An 18,221-nucleotide genomic window follows, 5' to 3' on the forward strand; every position below is an offset into this window, starting at 1 on the left:
AACGGAGCCGATAGAAGGAGACCTGGACCTCTTTCTAGTAGTCGGTTCCGACAAGAGTATCGGAACCGACTTAGACTTATCTGTCTTGGCTCCAGCCGGAGCCGAGGACAAAGTGTGTGTAGTAGGTCTAGAATCATCGGCTCCGGCCGGAGCCGATGGTTGAACCGATTGAACGGTCTTTGAACCTCCGGAGGATGGCTCGGACACTGGAGCCGACTGCCTGGAAGACTTAGAAGGTTTCCCCGACATAAACTGTGTCGGGGGACCCTCAGGCTTCAACAAGCCTCTTAAGATTAATTTATTTTTACGTTCCTGCAGGACTCTAGGGCTGAAACCGTGACAGACAGCACAAGAGTCCTGGGTAAAGGTCCCAGGCAATACACACAAGAAGTGTGACAGTCTGTCAGAGACATCTTCTGACAGCACGAGTCACACTTCTTAAAGCCTGAGACCTTTGATTCTTTAGACATATCTAAAGATATACAAGTAGTGCAATCACTCACAGACAAACACACATATTACACTAAAATTAAAATTAAAGTAACTAGATTTAACAAAAATTCCCTAGAAAAACACACTCACTCCAACTACTAGGAGGTGGAAGGGCCAGGGAAGAACCCTTGGAAAATTTTTTAGAAAAGGGGGAGGAATTTGTAAGGGAGTGGTAAAAAACTAAGTAATTAACTAATAACTACTGAAAAATTAACTTAAAGGGGGTCTAACTTTGGTAAAGCTTTTATAAAAGTAACTAACCTGCAGAGCCGGTTGGAAAGAGCACCTTGTCAGCTAAGCGGTAAACGAGATCTGAGGATTTACTGCCTAGCATTGTGGGATATGGGGGAGCCTCGAGCCGATGGAATTAGTTCTCGAGCTTTAGTATTCAACCCATCCAGCAAGAATGAAGGCGAGATAGACAACTTAACATTGTATAGTTATATCCCCTTTGGAAAAAACATGTACCCATGAATTACCACATAGGTGGCAGGATGCTAAACATCAAAAGTGCGATGAGAGACTTAGGGACACAGGTGGACAGTGGTCTCACTTTCGATAACCACATCGCCACAACAGTCAGGAAATCCTTCTATGTGGCACACCTCATCACTAAGGGCTTTTCATCCAGAAAAAAGGAGGCCATTGTCCCACTGTACACATTCCTCATTAGACCCATTATAGAGTATAATGCCCCGTTTGGTATGTACCTCACAAGACATCTGCAACAGCTGGAAAGGTCACAGAAATACCTCACTAAAAGAATCACAGGCCTAAAGCAGATGCCATATGCTGACCATCTAAAAAAACTCCAGCTATACTCTGTGGCATATCATCTACTCAGAGGCGATCTCTGCTTAACATACAATGCCATGTCAAACCCTGAGCTGTTGGACATGCTCCACTTAAAGAAAATCCCAATCCCTCAGAGCCACACGCTCCAGGGATCTAAACCTTGTCATCACAATGAACAAAACATGCTGGAGGGATAGGTTCCTGACCCAGAGACTCCCCATAGTCTGGAATAGACTGCCCATACATGTCAAGCAGAGCGCCTCATTGGCCCTCTTCAAAAAAAACCTTGATGATTAGATGGGAGATAGGAAATTCACCCCAAGGATCATGTCAGTCGCCCTGCTAAACAGAGGCCTAGAGAAGTAAATATTGTGGGAAGAAATATCCAGGGAATTGTTATGGCTAGGCTTGCATAGGCCCTAGGGCTGATAGCCTAGTACCAACCTATGAACCATTAAAGACAAATGATCTCTTATACAGCTAAACAAGAAACTAAGAGGTTTAATTAAGTCTAGCAAGGCCAACTCTAAGGTAAGAATAACCTCTAAGGTTAAGGACAATCAGAAGGCATTCTTCTGCTAACATCTGGAACTTTAGTGATAACACACAACCACACAAAAGTAAGCTGAACTGGTGGTGAATGGTACCGCCTACACTGATCAGGGTGACATAGCAAATCTACTGGCTGATAAATCCAGCTTAAACGTCACCCCTCATCCCCTCCAGCTCCACCAGGTGAAATTCCCTCCAACATACTTCCCCAGCTATCAGCAAGGACCAGCTATGGGCAGTACTAACTAAAGCCAAGAACACCACTACCATGGGTCCCGACAACATCCCCAGTTGCCTCCTGAACTTTCTAAAGCATGACTTATCAGGATCATGAGGCACTCTTCAACTACAGCTCTGAAATATGCTATGTTCCAAATGAATGGAGGATCTTAATAGTCATTCCCCAACACAAGGGCGGACCATCAACTGACCCAGTAAACTACAGATCCATCAGTCTAACAAGCCTAACATGCCAAGACATAGAATTAATTCTCACGGAAATGATAAACAAGGTCACGGACAACATAAAGACACTGGACCCATCCCAATTTGGCTTTATTAAGGGAAGGTCATGCCTACTTAACCTAGTAGACTTCTTTGACAAGGTCACAAAGGCAATGGATGAAGGTAAAACAGTGCATACTGTGTATCTTAACCTGGCTACGGCATTCAATACCCCACACTCAGGCACTGTTGACGAGTTCTCTGAGCTAGGTGTAAACCCTTACATAACTCACTGGATTACAGGCTGGTTCACAGACAGGACCCAAAAAATCAGAATCAGGGAGACCACCTCCAGCAAGAGATCGGTCACAAGTGGAGTATGCCAAGGCTCCTCAACAGACCTGATCATGTTTGGCATTGACTTCTCAGAAATCAAATATAATGTTAAAGGCCTGTGGCTCACCAAGCTTGCAGATGACTGTAAATTGGGAGCTATTAGAGATTCCCTCAAGACACAAACATCTTGCAAGTGGGTTTAACACAGACAAATGACTGTTGCCAAAGCCATGGCCTAAAACTCAATCTCAATTAAAAAAATGCATTATAATGGCCTTTGGGAAACTGTCAACCCAAGTTAATTACTCCATGGATAAAATGCCCTAAGAGGCGACCCAGTAGTAAGGGATATGGGAACATATGTAAACAGATACCTGGCCTTTGACCAACATGTAGCTAAGATAATAAGAAAAAGAAGTTATGTACTCACCATAACTTTCCATCTGAGTAGGTAACTTCATTTGTCAGCAACCTGTGGGTATCGGATCCGGCCCGGATCTGAGCCGGCAGCTTTCCAAGCTAGAGATCCGAGCTCCAAGCTCCTCCCCTTACCCATAATACCCTGCTACCTCCCCTCCAGTCCTCAGATCGAGTTTGCCCAACTATCAGACAGCACTAAAACAAGCAAAAACCTGAACATCCTAACCTGATATCTACTAGGAGTGAATCACTTAATTATTCAGGTAATGAACTACAAGTTAGGGGGATGGAGGTGGGGTCGGTTGCTGACAAATGAAGTTACCTACTCAGATGGTACATTATGGTGAGTATATAACTTCTTTATCTGAAGTAGTTAACTTCATTTGATCAGCAACCTGTGGGACAGAGTCCCCCGCTACCAAAAACTTGGGAGGTCCTCAAGGAAGAATATTCCGGAGCACTGCAGAGCCAAAGGCTGCCCTCCCTCTGGATATCAGATCTAAATTATAATGAGAAATAAAGGTATGAGAGGAAGCCCAAGTAGCCGCTGAGCAAATGTCATCCAAGGGTACCCTTGACCAAAAGGCAGCAGAGGTAGCCATAGAACGGGTAGAATGAGCACGAGCCACCACGGGCTCAGGCCGCCCAGAAATTTTGTACGTTAGTAAAATGCAGTGAGATATCCACCTAGCTAGAGTCACCTTCATTACTGGTTTACCCAAAGATGGCTTAGCAAAGGAAACAAAGAGCTGCTCCGATTTAAGCGAGGCAGCTGTTCTGTGAAAATAAAAGCGCAATTGTCTATGCACATCTAATGAATGTAGTCTGTACTCTCCTTTGTTCTGGTAGTTAGGAAAGAAAACAGGCAGATTAATGGATTGGTTGATGTTAGCCTCGGAAGCCACTTTAGGTAAAAAGGAGGGATTAGTCCTGAAGGATACTCTGTCCTTATGGAAGACAAGATACGGAGGTTTAGTACAAAGGGCCTGAAGCTCCGATACCCTTCTAGCTGAGGTAATAGCAATCAAGAAGACAGTTTTCCAAGACAAATACTTTAAATCAACCGAAGCTGCAGGCTCAAAGGGGGGGCCAGTAAGAGCCTGGAGGACTAAGGTTAGATCCCACAGAGGAACCGCATTCTTGACAGGAGGTCTTAAAAGAAAGGTACCTTTCAAGAAGGTCTTACAGATCTTAGAGGAAGCTAAGGGACCAAGATTGTCTCCGATGTGAAAGTGGGAAATGGCCGCCATTTGAACCTTCACAGTTGAAGAACTGGCCCCCTGATGAAAAATGTGGGATAAGAACTCAAGTACTGCTCGAATGGGAGCTGTAAAGGGGTCAAATTCCTTTGCCCGGCCCAGATAGAAAAACGTTTCCATTTACTGTTGTAGACTTTCCTGGTAGAAGGCTTATGTGCCGCCATCAGGATGGATTTAACTGCGGACGAGATGCCGGGAGTCCTAGCCACTAACGGAACTGGATCAACCAAGCGGAAAGCTTGAGGTCGTCCAGGTTCGGATTTTTCAATCCCGAAGGATGAGAAATCAGATTCGGAATGGGATCTATGATCCAAGGAGGAACTATGAGATGAGACTGCAGGTATGGGGAACCAGGTTTGACGAGGCCAGAATGGGGCTATGAGGATAACCTTGCTCCCCAACCGACGAGCTTTCTGCAAGAGTTTTGTCATTAGCGGGAGAGGAGGATAAGCATAAAGAAGACCGGATGGCCAAGCATGAACTAGAGCGTCTCTGGGGGTCTCCCCCGGTGGAGGGATTAGAGCAAAAAATTTGCTGCACTTTGCGTTCAAAGGCGATGCGAACAGATCACAGCAAGGCTGACCCCATTTGAGGAAGATCTGTTTCGCTACTAATGGGTTCAGAGACCACTCATAAGGTGAGAGGATAGTTCAACTCAGCTTGTCCGCTAAAATGTTGGACCGACCCAGAATGTGCATTGCTAGCAAAAAACAGTTGGTGGATATCGCCCACTCCCAAACTCTCATGGCCTCTCGGCAAAGGGGGTAAGACCTGGTTCCCCCCTGTTTGTTGATGTACCAGACCACTGCCATGTTGTCTGTCTGAATTGCAATAGTCCCTAGAGGAAGAAGGGCATGGAGAGCTTGCAACGCTAGAAGCACTGCCCTCATCTCCAGAACACTGATATGCAAAACGGTTTCTATTGGAGTCCACGTGCCTTGGATGGTTCTGCCCATGCAATGCCCCACCCTAGGTGAGAAGCATCCGTGGTCACCGTGGCTTGGGGTAGTGGCATCAAAAAGGGCCGCCCTTCCCAAAGCTCTCGGGAATGGAGCCACCAAAGCAGAGATTCCCTGCAAACCCTGCTGAGGGGAATCGGGGAGTACAAAGGATGTCGAAGGATGGACCACTGGACCTGCAAGGTCCATTGAAGAACCCTCATATTCAAGCGGGCTAGGGGTGAAAGGTTGATAGCCGCCGCCATAGACCCTAGAGCCCTCAGGACTAATTCTGCTGGTGAGGCCAGAGACTGTAGAAGGGCTAAGACATGGAGAGTTAGGTTGCGGAGTCTATCCAACGTCAAGAAGGCCTTGGACTGAAGCATTTCTATTCTGGCCCCTATGAAGTCCAGGACCTGAGCAGGCTGAAGGGACAATTTTTTGTAATTTATAGTGATCCCCAACTGGTGGGCCAAATGCATGAAATAATCCCTGGCCGAGCATAGTAGATGCCTGGTGGAAGTGGCGAGGAGCCAGTCGTCCAGGTATGGAAAGACCTGTTTTCCTTGAAGCCTCAGGTGGGCCGCTACAACTGCCATGACCTTTGTGAACACCCTGGGGGCTGTGGAGAGGCCGAAGGGGAGGACCCTGAACTGGTAATGACTGGCCCCCAACCGAAAGCAGAGAAACCCCCTGGATCGCCTGTTCATTAGAATGTGATAGTACGCATCCTTGAGGTCTATGGAGCACATCCAGTTATTCTTCTGCAGAAGGGGGAGAATAGACTGAATGGTGACCATCCGGAATTTCTCCTTGGCAACGGACAGATTCAATGTAGACAGGTCGAGAATTGGCCTCAAGTCCCCATTCTTTTTTGGCACCAAAAAGTACCTTGGATGTGGTTTGTGGAAAGGCAATCCTCTGTTCATCTGACAGGCCTGTTGTTAATGTCATGAAGTAGACTGGTAGTTGCTTTTGTTTTCTTCTGTGAAAAAAGCCATCTGAGTGATGTATCCAATGCTGAATTGATAATGTGCTCTGATCCTGCAAGAAAAGGTGTCTCTGAGGTTCTGGTCAGTGTATATAGGGACGGCAGGTATGCCTCCTTGAGATCTAGAGGAATAGGTCCATTGATTTTCTTTTTCTTGGGTAAAGTCCCATTGTCTCCTGTAATACAATGCCAGTTGTCTGAAAATATTGGACCTGTAAGAAATTTTGACTGTTGGACAAGTTTTGCTTTTCTTCAAACAACTTTTTGTTTCCATAGGAGCATCTAGGAGTTTTGACTAACAACATGGTCGTAAGGATTGTTCTTATTTAACATTTTTAAGAAATGATTACTGACCTGGTTGAGAATATGTACCAAATCTGAAAGACTGAGCGGGGGTATAGGTCAGGAGACAGTTTTTTTATTTTAGCTGGTCTAAAAAATCCTGGTGGTTGAATCATGTGAAATTGACAGTTACCCCTCTCTCTAATGCTCTAGATTCTTCAGAGGGAAGAGGGTTTTTTGCAGAGGCAGCTGCCACACCTTTAGGCCCTGTGAAATGGTTTCTCAGGAGAGGATGAGAAGGGTCTTCTGCATCAGAATCACCTCAAGGGAGAATGTGCCTTTCCTGTGGTCTGGAAATATCTGAGTCATCCCGAGGAATAGTCTGTAGAAACAGGTTCGGGTTCAGTCTCAGGCCCTCTCTCTGGAGGAGGTTGAGAGAATAAGATCCTCAGCCAGGCTGAGTATCTGGTAACTAGAGGTAGGCCTGTGAGTAAAAAAAAGGAATCTGACAAATCCTGGGTGCCTGTGGGTGCCTGCTTAGTAATCAGTAGCAATTCAGTACAACTCTGACAGGCCTCGAGATGCTCGGAGGCATTTCGGCACGGAGGAAGAAACGAGGACTCGGTTTCCCCGAAACCGACACACTCCGGCTGGGCCTAACCGTGGTTCAGCGGAACCGCCGGACGAAGTGTTGGTCCTTTCGTCTGGGCCTAAGCAAAGAAGGCAGTAAAGAGGAAAAATTTATGAGGTATTGTTTTACACAAGTTAACAAACAATTATTTTTTGTCTGACATTGGCTGAGGCAAGAAAGAGTCTCCTGAGCAAGACAACCCATATGTTAGGACTGCAGATGCATCCTTGAAGGACATCCTGGAGTAATTGCCTGATCCGGACTGGCTTGGGGGGACATGCTGGATGGCTCTTTTTCTTAGCAGCTCTTTTATCTCTAAAGCTGCGGCCTCCCTCTGATTGGGTGGGACATCGGGGAGGCACCCCAACTGAGGGGGAGGGTTCACAAAGGGAATAGAGTAGCCTCTGGATATTATTTGGAGCACCCAGCGATCTGTCGTGATGGACTCCCAATGTGCTAGGTGTTCCGAGAAACACCCCCCGACTGCCTCCAAAGAGGAGCAGTCTGGCAACCCCTCAGGGTTGCTGCACGGGTCGGTCAGAAAAAGATTCCCTCGACCCAAAATTCTTTGGCCCCCCCTCTGCCTCTGGGCCGGCGTCCGCCTTGTCCTCCCCTGCCTCTGAAGGGTGAAGGGTCCGGAGCGAAATGGGATTGTTGAGATTTCCAGAACCACATCTTCTTTTGTCCTCTCTGGTTCCTGGAAAAGGACCTTTGAGGAGCCGAGAAGCGGATTCCGACGGCAGACGTCTTCCTGTCTTTCTCGCTCTGGAGTAGCGTATCGCGGACGGCCTTGTCAAACAAGGTAGAACCGTCAAAGGGAGCATTCGCGAAGGACGCCGTGAAGGGTTCCGCAAAATCGCAAAGACGGAGCTAGGCATGACGCCGCAAGGTGATGCCTGCTCCGCTGGCTCTAGCCGCCCCCTCCGTGGCATGGGAGAGAAGCCGCATAGAAGTGTTGGATACCGACTTTAAAGTGGCCATTCGTGCGGAGAAGGTTCTTTTGTCCTCGGCCGACATGGACTCCGGGGGTGACCCAGCGCACTCTTTGATTAGATCCCGCTGAAGGAGAATCACGTGTGCCAAGTAGTTCAGCCGCCCTTACGGAGAAGGTGGCTGAGACGAACATCCACTTTCCAATGCGGTCCATCTTCCGAGATTCCTTGTTGGGAGGATGTACCGAGGAACTATCCTGAGCCAGTTCCTTCTTGGTGTCAGCCGCCACCACCATGGCATCTACTGAGGAACCTTTGCTCCATGCCGTCCTGTCGGGGGACTAAGGATTTTATCTGGTCTCCTGGGGATTGGCTCTACAGTGTCCGGCTCCTTCCACGCCCTGGTAGTTATAAGATCTACCAGGGGGTCGGCCGGAGGGGACACCCAAGAGGTAGATGGGCCTGCGTCAAACACCTCCAGAAAGACAGACTCATCCGAGGAAGGTTTTTGGGCTGACCACCCCCCTCTAATGTGCAGCATCTCCATGATGTATCCAAAGGAGACATCTTCGGGGGGGGGACCTGGGGGAACCTTCCCCTTCCTCCAAGTCAGTGTCTTCCGTGAGGGACTCTGGGGAGTCCAAGTGCCTCCTTTTACACTTTCGTTTGTGAGGAGCCTCTTTGGGGGGGCTGTCCAAGGAGGGCTCACCAACCAGGTCCTGTTCCTCTAGGGGAACCATCTGGGACGTAGACGCAGGCTGTCCCTGGGGCTGGATGATGGAAGACAGGCCCGTCTGCGAGGGAATGGCGGGTGGATCCGTAGCACGAGCTTGGGGCCTAGAATCCCTCGAGAGGACCCTCTCCACGATGTCGAAGGCCAAAGGAGAACCGCTCTCCCTAGGATCTGAGAGCAGCCCCCTCGGAAACGATGTGTGGATCGGCACCGGAGCCGAAGCGATTGGACCTGAAAGAGAAGTGTGCTCCGACCGCATCGGCACTGAAGACACACTCACCCCTCTGGATCCAAGGCTCGGCTCACTGCCCCGAGAGCTCGGATCTGAAAAAGGACCCGATAAACTCGAGGGTATAGCCGGCGTCGAAGTAGTTATTACTATTGGTGCTGACTCCCCGGCTCCGACGCTACCCGGATCCGATGGCTCCGAAACCCGATAATGAATCGGAGAAGGAGCAATGGGGGGCAAAGAAAGGGGCCGAGCTCCCCCCTGGATGGGGGGGGGGCAAGAGCACTCTCATCTGCATCTGGGCCTGGAGGAAGCGATGCATCATCCGGTCCATGTCCGCATCTGAAAGGCTCCTAGTTGATCTAGAAGAAGCCGCCAAGGCTGGCCAGGAAGGCCGCCTCGATGACCTCGAAGGTGACCGGGTATCCTCCTCCGGCTCCGGAGAGAAACGTGGGGAATGGAGCCGAAAGGGGGAAGACCCGGAGACCTTCAAGGGAGAAAGGAGCTGCTTAGCCGGCGGGGCCGAGGGGGCAGAGTCGGCCTGCCACTTATGGCTCCTATGCCTCTCCCTGTCTCTTTCCTTCTCTCTATGTCTATCTTTCTTACTGGCATCCCTCTCTCCCTGGGACACAGTGGGAGTTTGAGTCCCGGCCAGGGGAGCAGGAGCAGTAGGCTGAACAGCCACAGCCACGGCTGGTGCCACTGAGGGAGAGGAGGAGGAAGCAGAATCCGAGGGCAACAGGCCCGCAAGGATTAACATTGTCCTCCTGTCCCTCAAAGCCCAGGGGTTGAAGGCGGCACAGATCAGGTAGCCTGATGATAAATGAGCAACCACCAGGCAAATAACGCAGTGAGTGTGGCCATCGGCTGGGGACAGCTTATGGCCACACTCAGAGCATTTAGAAAATACGGCCTTAGGGCCTTCGGCCATGACAACGTACACACACACCCTCACACACAGATAAGGGGAAGGGAAAGGTTAAGACTAACTGACTACTAAAACAATTTAAGCTAAATAAAGTAAGGGATGACTAATACACACACACACACACACACACACACACACACACACACAATTTTTAGAGAAAAAACAGAGTAAAAAAAACCCTATGAAACCACTCACAAAACCACCAGGAGCTCGTCACTCGTGCTTCAAGAAGCTGCGGCAAACGAGATCTGAGGACTGGAGGGAGGTAGCAAGGTATTATGGGTAAGGGGAGGGGCTTGGAGCTCGGATCTCTAGCTTGGAAAGCTGCCAGCTCGGATCCGGGTCAGATCCGATACCCACAGGTTGCTGATCAAATGAAGTTAACTACTTCAGATAATCATTTTATGACACCCCACTGATAGTTAAGGATATGACATCCAAGTCCAAGGATATTAATACCACTCTACTCTGCCTTTATCAGGCCTGTCATCGAATACAATGTCCTCTTTGGCATGTATCTAACCAGATGCTTCCAACTGGAACTCTCACAAAGGTTTATCACCAGGAAAATTCAGGACATGAATATCTTTTCCTAGACTGATTGCCTAAAGGCTCTGTCTCTATAGTCAGCCCCCTACAGGTTGCTCTCAGGGGATCTTTGCCTATCTTACAGGGCTTCCTCAGACTCAGCCCTGATACATGTGTTAAACATATGCAAAACAAACAGCACCAGAAATACCAGATCCAGGGATTTGAACTTCGCTTTGACAAACAGAATGTGCTGCAGAGACGTGTGTGTCCCAAAAGATCCCCACACTATGGAACAGGCTCCCCATTCATGTATAAGAGAGTTCATTTCTGACCCTATTCAAATGAAACCTTGACAATTGGATGGGAAATTGTAAATTTACCCCCGATCTTGCTCCATATCCCTTATGGACAGAGGCCATCAATAAGAAGAGTTATCCTAACACACCCTTTACAAATCCTTAGCTACCCGCCTACTAACATGTTCCCCTCAGTATGATATTTGGGAACCAAATGGTTTGGGGTGCGTGATTAGGCTTATAAGGTCCTTAGTGGTCTTTAGCCTAGTAACAAGCTATGAACTTACGACATTTTAGTTAGAACTGCACACCTTCAGTAAAATATGTAACATGAATGTATACGAGTTTTGTAGATTGCTCGGGTAGGTTATCACACTAGTATAAAGAAAAATTTAATTTACAAGTTACAGAGTCATTCAGAAACATGGTCAGTATTTGCAGTGTGACTGATTACACTGTCGGTTAGAATCAACACAGCCATCTTATCCACACAACAACTTACATTACCTATATATCGGCTTTATATTACAGTCTAGTTTTGTACAGAGTGTCTTAAGTTTCTTGTGAGGTATGACAAAGCACTAACAAGTCTGACTAATGCTGGAAATGCTAATACCGCAGGGTGCGGTTTACAGTACTTACATAAAACGTACCACTGAAATGATGCTAGTGCCTGGAGGCAAGAAGTACACTATTTGCAAGTTAGTGTTTTAAGTTCACTCTGTGCCTCTGCAAACAAGAACTGTAGTAAATTATTAAGTGTGATATGATTAACTGTACTGCAGCTTAGGATCAGTAAAACAAGTACATCTGTTTTTGTAGGCCTTCAGCATCTTCCTCAATGCAGCTGTTTTACCTTTTTTTATGGCATGCAGTTTCAGCATGCAGGACCAATTTTGTAAAAAGCTTTTTCACTTGTAAATATAAAGGAAGGGATCTGTAGTTGTATAACTGCCACTTCTTGGAGAGTAGCTTGAATTTCTTACTTGAAGTTTGTTTTAGTGATGAATAATTCTTTTCATGCAGCAGTTTATTACTGAAGTTAGTAATAAGGTGGCCCTAGCTGAAACTGATGGTCATCAAGTTTTGTGGTGAGTAACATAATGGTGTTCTCTATTTTAGGCTAGATTTATAAATCTAATAATTTTGTTCTCATTATTTTATGTATTAATGAGATATTTTGCTGAGACAGCACGAGACATTTGTAGCTATGGTTCTTCTAGCCTTGGCAGTTAATATGCTACTTTGTGAGATAGCTTCAGTTGCACAAATACTTTGTTAATTTGAGCATCAGTATATGGGCTGAAGTTACACCTACATATCTTTGCTGTTAGTTCAATGCAGTGAGGTTCCTGTAAGATCCTTAATGGTTACTAGTTAGCAATTGACAAACCTTAGTGGTGACTTAAAAACATTATTGTGTTTTTTGTGTTTAGTTATTGTTGGTCAGCCAGTTCCATGCAGAACTAAAATCCTAAATCATTCTGTAGTTTTTTTTTTTATGGGCCTATAGTGATTTATATCATCTTATACTACTGATGTGTGGCAGATAGCTCCCTACTGAAATGCTGAGACTTGGACTGCAGAATCACAAAACACAGAAAAAAAAAGACAGAAGTACAGGAGATGAGCAAATATCGAACATCACTCTGCTCCTTTAAACTTCTTTTTTGCAGGTGACAGGCCCTCTGGACACTCAGTGTAGGACGACAGCCCCCACAACCCCCAAGCTTATATATACCAACTCCAAAATTGCCAGACCTTGGAGAAAAGGGAATATTCAGAGAATTGGTAGTCTCTGAATTAGTATACGCATATCTGGATTTTTCATTTTTTTTAGCGTCCACAGTACTGTGGTAGTTCCTACGAAAGTCATTTATGAATAACAAAAATGGGAGAGGTCCAAGAATTGACCCTGCAGAAAGCCTCTGGTAATACTGCCTGACTTTAAGCCTATCTCAGGACTTAAAACTCTGAAGATTTTGCTAGTGAGATAGGCCTCAAAGCAGTACGACTTTTTGACAGAATCTGCAGTTAATGAAGCTTTTCAATACTGTGTGAAAAACACTAAAATAGAACTTTTGCCCCATTAAGCATTCCTTCACCCATATTCCATAAGCCATATTCTCCTTTACTAACACTATCCTTCAGCATAAAAACAATGGCTATCTCTCATCTCCTCTGCTACTTTCCTAGACCTATCTAAAGCATTTGACATGGTCCCACACAAACAACTTATCTCTGTCCTCAATAACCTATCCTTCTCACAATCAGTCACCAACTGGTTTCAGAGTTACCTGTCTGACTGCCAACAATCCGTTGTATGGCAGAATGAGATATCTCCCCAACTACCTGTCTCCATAGGGGTTCCCCAAGGATCCATCCTTGGACCCCTACTCTTCTCGGTTTACACCAATAATCTAGCCTCTGCCACCAAACATGGCACACTCATACAATACACAGACTCGACCATCATCTGCTCAGCCCAGTCCCTACCCAAACTGCAAAAAGTCACACTGGAAGCCTTTTCCTCTGTTGAAACATGGTTAACCGATGCCCAATTAATACTCAACCCAAACAAAACTAAACTACTCATCTTCCAACCCACCAAACATACTCAAAACAACTCTCACTTTAACATCACAGCAAAAGACAATACCACTATATACCCAACTGAACACACCAAATTGCTAGGAGTGGAAATAGACAATAAACTAAAATTTGACATTCACATATCCATGACCATAAAAAGTCCACAAAAAACTAGGAGCGTTATACAGAAATAAGCAATTTCTCACCAAAGCAGCAAAGATTTCAATAGCAAATTCCCACCTTATCTCCACCCTACTTTATGCCTCTCCAATATATACCAACCTAAGGCAATGTAATCTAAACAAGGTAGAGACCTGCTACAAGAAAATTGCCAAATTGGCCACAGGGCATCCTACCGTAGTCACCACTGTCTCTCACTTGCTGAACTGGGCTGGCTTGAACTCCCTCACCTCCTTCAGTGGTATCAACTCTCACTCGCCCACAAACTAGTAAACCATCCACTAAATGTCCCATCCCTCCAGAATCTACTCCAACCCTATCGCACCACCAGACCACTAAGATCCAGCAACAAAAATCACTTGCAGATCACTAAAGCCAATAACTCTGCTGGTGAAGCACTATTCTCTTGCACCATAGCCAAATTATGGAACTCACTCCCACCCACAATTACCTCCATACCATCATGTACCCACTTCAAAACTTTACTAAAAGCGCACCTAAAAACATGCTGGCTATGCCCTTGCAACTCCCACTCTAATATCCACCACCCCATCCAACCACTACCTTTCTTTACACTCCACTAACTACCTTGATTATAGCAAGCTCAGATGCTCATAAGCCTAGTACTTATTATACAGCAGGAACTTCTCATTGTAACATTTGTTAATGTCTGTTATGTACTTCACAGATAAAGATTCTAGTTGCCTACTGATGTACTATGTTCTTTCATCTGTAAATATGTTGTAAGTAATTGCTATGTTAAATTGTTAATCGCTATGTAATCCAATGTAACTACTGTCTGTTTATTTTACTGTGGAGCTTTTCTCCCCGGGCCTCCGCTGAAAATGGACCTATGTCCAGTCGGACACTCCCGGTCAACAAATTTAAATAAATAAATAAAATATTAGTATAGATTTGACAAGTTAATATATTAATGTACAGACTGCAGTCAGGGTGCTGTAGTTGGGGTGGAAGCCATGTTTTTTACTTGTCAGACTTTGGAAAGTATCTAGTTTGTATTCAGAAATGCTTTTTTTCCAATATTCTTGTCAAGGAGTATATGATTGCAGTCATCCAGAAGGCACTAGTTGCTATAGGTGAGGGGAACCTTCGAATGTGGTATGACTAGGATCATGTTAAAAGCCACATAGGATGTTTCTAAGTTAAGCATAAATAAGGGGTTTATACAGACTCTGACTATCAAGTTTTAATACTTTTGGATGCAATATGTGCCAATTCAGGTTAAAAGAGCTTCTACAGAATATACTTTTGATATCTGTTGATTTAAAGTGCAAGAGATAATAAGGAGCTATGTTATCTAGTGGTCTCTAGTGGTGGGCTTAAGTGACAATTATTTGCAGCTAGTTGGTACCTTTTTACTTTTGACTAACCAAAGAGCATTTTTACATTATGAAGACAGGGACTGCAGTTCTAGTGGTTGTAGAAAGGCATCCGGGTCTATCCAAGTTGGAAAACACATAGGGAGGCTTACTGGGAGATTGTTTCACGGACCAGATGGCTTTTTAGGGACATATTTCTTTGGTGTTAATGTGCACTTGAGAGCTAATGTTGCTGTGCTTTTACATTAAGAAATTCCAGAATTGTCTATCATGTGGCAAAAGGTGTTTACTTGGTCTCTCTCTCTCTCTCAGTTAGGAAGCACTCAAGGGAACTCAAAATGTAATCATTTATAGTCCAGAGGACACAGGAGTTAGTTATTAGCTTTTTTTATGTCTGCATGTTTGCACAGAGCTGCTCACTCACTATGCAGTGGTGGTTGGCAGTGTCCTGTAAAGTACCAAAGGCTTAGTTTGTAAAATGTACCTATAAAGTTAGTACTTGGGACCTTAACTTGTAACACATAAAAGCTTTGTTCAGAGCTAAGCTTAGGGCACCTAGTTAGCACGTCAAACAGCCCTAATACCAGATCATGGCACTATGTAACATCTAGTCTTGGCACTATGTAACATCTAGTCTTAGCCCTAGACACCATTCAGGTGATCCCTGTAACACCAAGTCCTTAAACCATAGCAGCCTAATCCTAACACAGGTCATAACAACATGGATATGCAATTTCCTAACATCTCTGTGGCCAGGTTGGTAGATATGGGCATACACTGCAATTGTCCCATGTACTCAGAAAGCTTTTAATTCTTAAAGAAATCAATACAGTATTCTAGAGATGTAGATGCACAATTTCCTCGGAGGCAAAAATCTCACTTACAAAGCTGTCAAGAACACACACCACTCACCACATGCACAAAACTTCTTATGTTTGGGCACTTAAAAGAAATCCTTTCAACCCTCAAAGAACTCCTAAGCTGTAAGACAGCAACAACTATCCTCAGCGATCACTAAAGCAAACACCAAAGCCAACACCTAATACCCAATGATCCCATAAGGCCAGCAAACACTTTACATAGTACTCTTGCCATAGGAGATTTTATTGCATGAAACATGCATGACCCTCTCACCAGGCTGTACAAGAAGATAACAGTTAGTTGCCTATCTGCAGCCAGGATTTTCCATATCATGCACACACTCAAGTCGCTTCACCACAGGTACCAATATGAGTCTATAATAGTTCATGTGGGTGTAAATAACCTGAGATGTACCTCAACGGACTATACGAAGACAGAGACATTATGGATCTCTCTGAATATGTGTCACAGACAGGTACATGCCTTACACTGAGCAGCATTCTACCTTCACCAAGGATGATGCTACAGTATGAGTAGAAAATTACAGAATTTAATAATTGGCTTAGCTTCTGGTGTCACTCTGAGAGGATTCAATATCTAACAGCATGGCAGGACTTGGTTAACAGACCATGTTACCTTGCAAGGATGATCTATCTGCACCTGTTCCCCCTGGACTTTTGGATATTGGCAAAAACTTCAGACACCCCAATAGAGCCTTTTTAGGCAATGTCAAAATGAAAAAAACAACTGACATAGCAAAAAAATAAATAAAATAAAATCACAGCAACCTTAAGGTGTTACTGAACAATGCTAGAAGCCTAAACAAGAAACTCAATGCCTTTCAAGTTCTCCTCACTCTAGATAATGTAGACATCTGTGCTGTTAAAAGACTTGGTTTACAGTCACAGAAAGTACAGCAATCCAAGGCTACAGTGCCGCCCATACATTTAGACCAACAATAGCACAGACAGGGGCAAAAGGTGTAGGTATCTCAATCTGCGTTAGCAACAAATACAACTCCAGGCTGATTAAACAGGATGATGCCCTGGAGTTCATCCACGTCTATGTCTCCATAGACGAAGGTCCTTACCATATCCTGACCAGCTAGAGGTCACCCTCTATGACCCATAAAGCTTACAACTCTTACATAGACCAACTAGAAGCATTCACCATCCAACCAAATACCCTATTCATGAAAGACTTTAACTACCAGTCTACAGACTGGGAAACATATGTTGCCTCTAACTCACAGGCACAACACTTCCTGGACTTTATCGACATGAATACCTTGTTCTACATAAGGTGCACTCCAACCAGAGGATTAAACATACTGGACACCTAGTATACAGTAACGTGGAAGAGCAGTGCACCCCCCCCCACTCCCCATATCACATCCTCATTGGTGGAGTCAGACCACAAAGCTGTCTCACTCAAAATAAAAGTCAACTCAGAAAATCCAACTAAACCCATAACAGTTAGTAACTATTCTAAAGCAAACTACATCCTATTAAGAGACAATTTGCAAAATTCATGGTTCCCTCAAACCCCAAGAATGCAGCTACCTTTGTAGAATTATCCACAGAAAACCTGTACAAACATGTAAATGGTTGCATTGAGGCTGCCACACCTACCAGAAGTAAACCCAAATCTAACACCAAAAACAAACCATACTGGTAGAATCCTTAACTTAACATGGTATATAACAAAAGAAAAAAAAGTCATTGACATAATCAGAAAAAGAAACACTCATAGAGACATGAGCTCTCTGATATAACTAAACAAAAAAGTAACATCTAATGAAGCCCATCAAGGCCAATTATGAGGTCAGGAAACAATCAACAAGGACATTCACAAACTAGACACTTGATCTATCCCAGTTTGGCTTGAGGGAAGGTCTTACCTACTCAACCTGGTAGAATTCTTTGAGGTTCATCAAGGCTATGGATGAGGGGAAATCAGTGCATACCACCTACCTCAACTTGGCCAAGGCACTTGATACAATACCCACTCAGGTACTGTTTACAAACTCTCAGACCTACGCAAAAAGTCAGGATTAGCGAGACCATCTACACAGGGAGACTGGTCAGCAGAAGAGTACCCCCAGTGCTCCGTACTGGGTCCATTCCTGTTTGGCATCTACTTCTCAGAAGTCAAGGCTAATGTCAAAGGCCTCTAGCTCATCAAGAAAACCGATGTCTGTAAATTGGGAGCTGTCACAGATTTCCCCCATGATACTAACATCCTATAGAGATCTAACACAAACAAATGGCTGGTGCCAAAGCCATGGATTAAAACTTAATGCAAAGAAATGCATTATAGTGCTCTATGGGAAATCGTCCATACAAGCTAATTACTCTATCAGTAAAACACACCTAAGAGTTGACCCAATAGTTAGGGATCTTGGAACATATGTACACTCTAATCTGTCCTTTGACTAACACATAGTCAAGATAATAAGA

Source organism: Protopterus annectens, chromosome 12.part0 (assembly GCF_019279795.1).
Source record: "Protopterus annectens isolate FY-2018-M chromosome 12.part0, PAN1.0, whole genome shotgun sequence".
Lineage (NCBI taxonomy): Eukaryota > Metazoa > Chordata > Ceratodontiformes > Protopteridae > Protopterus > Protopterus annectens.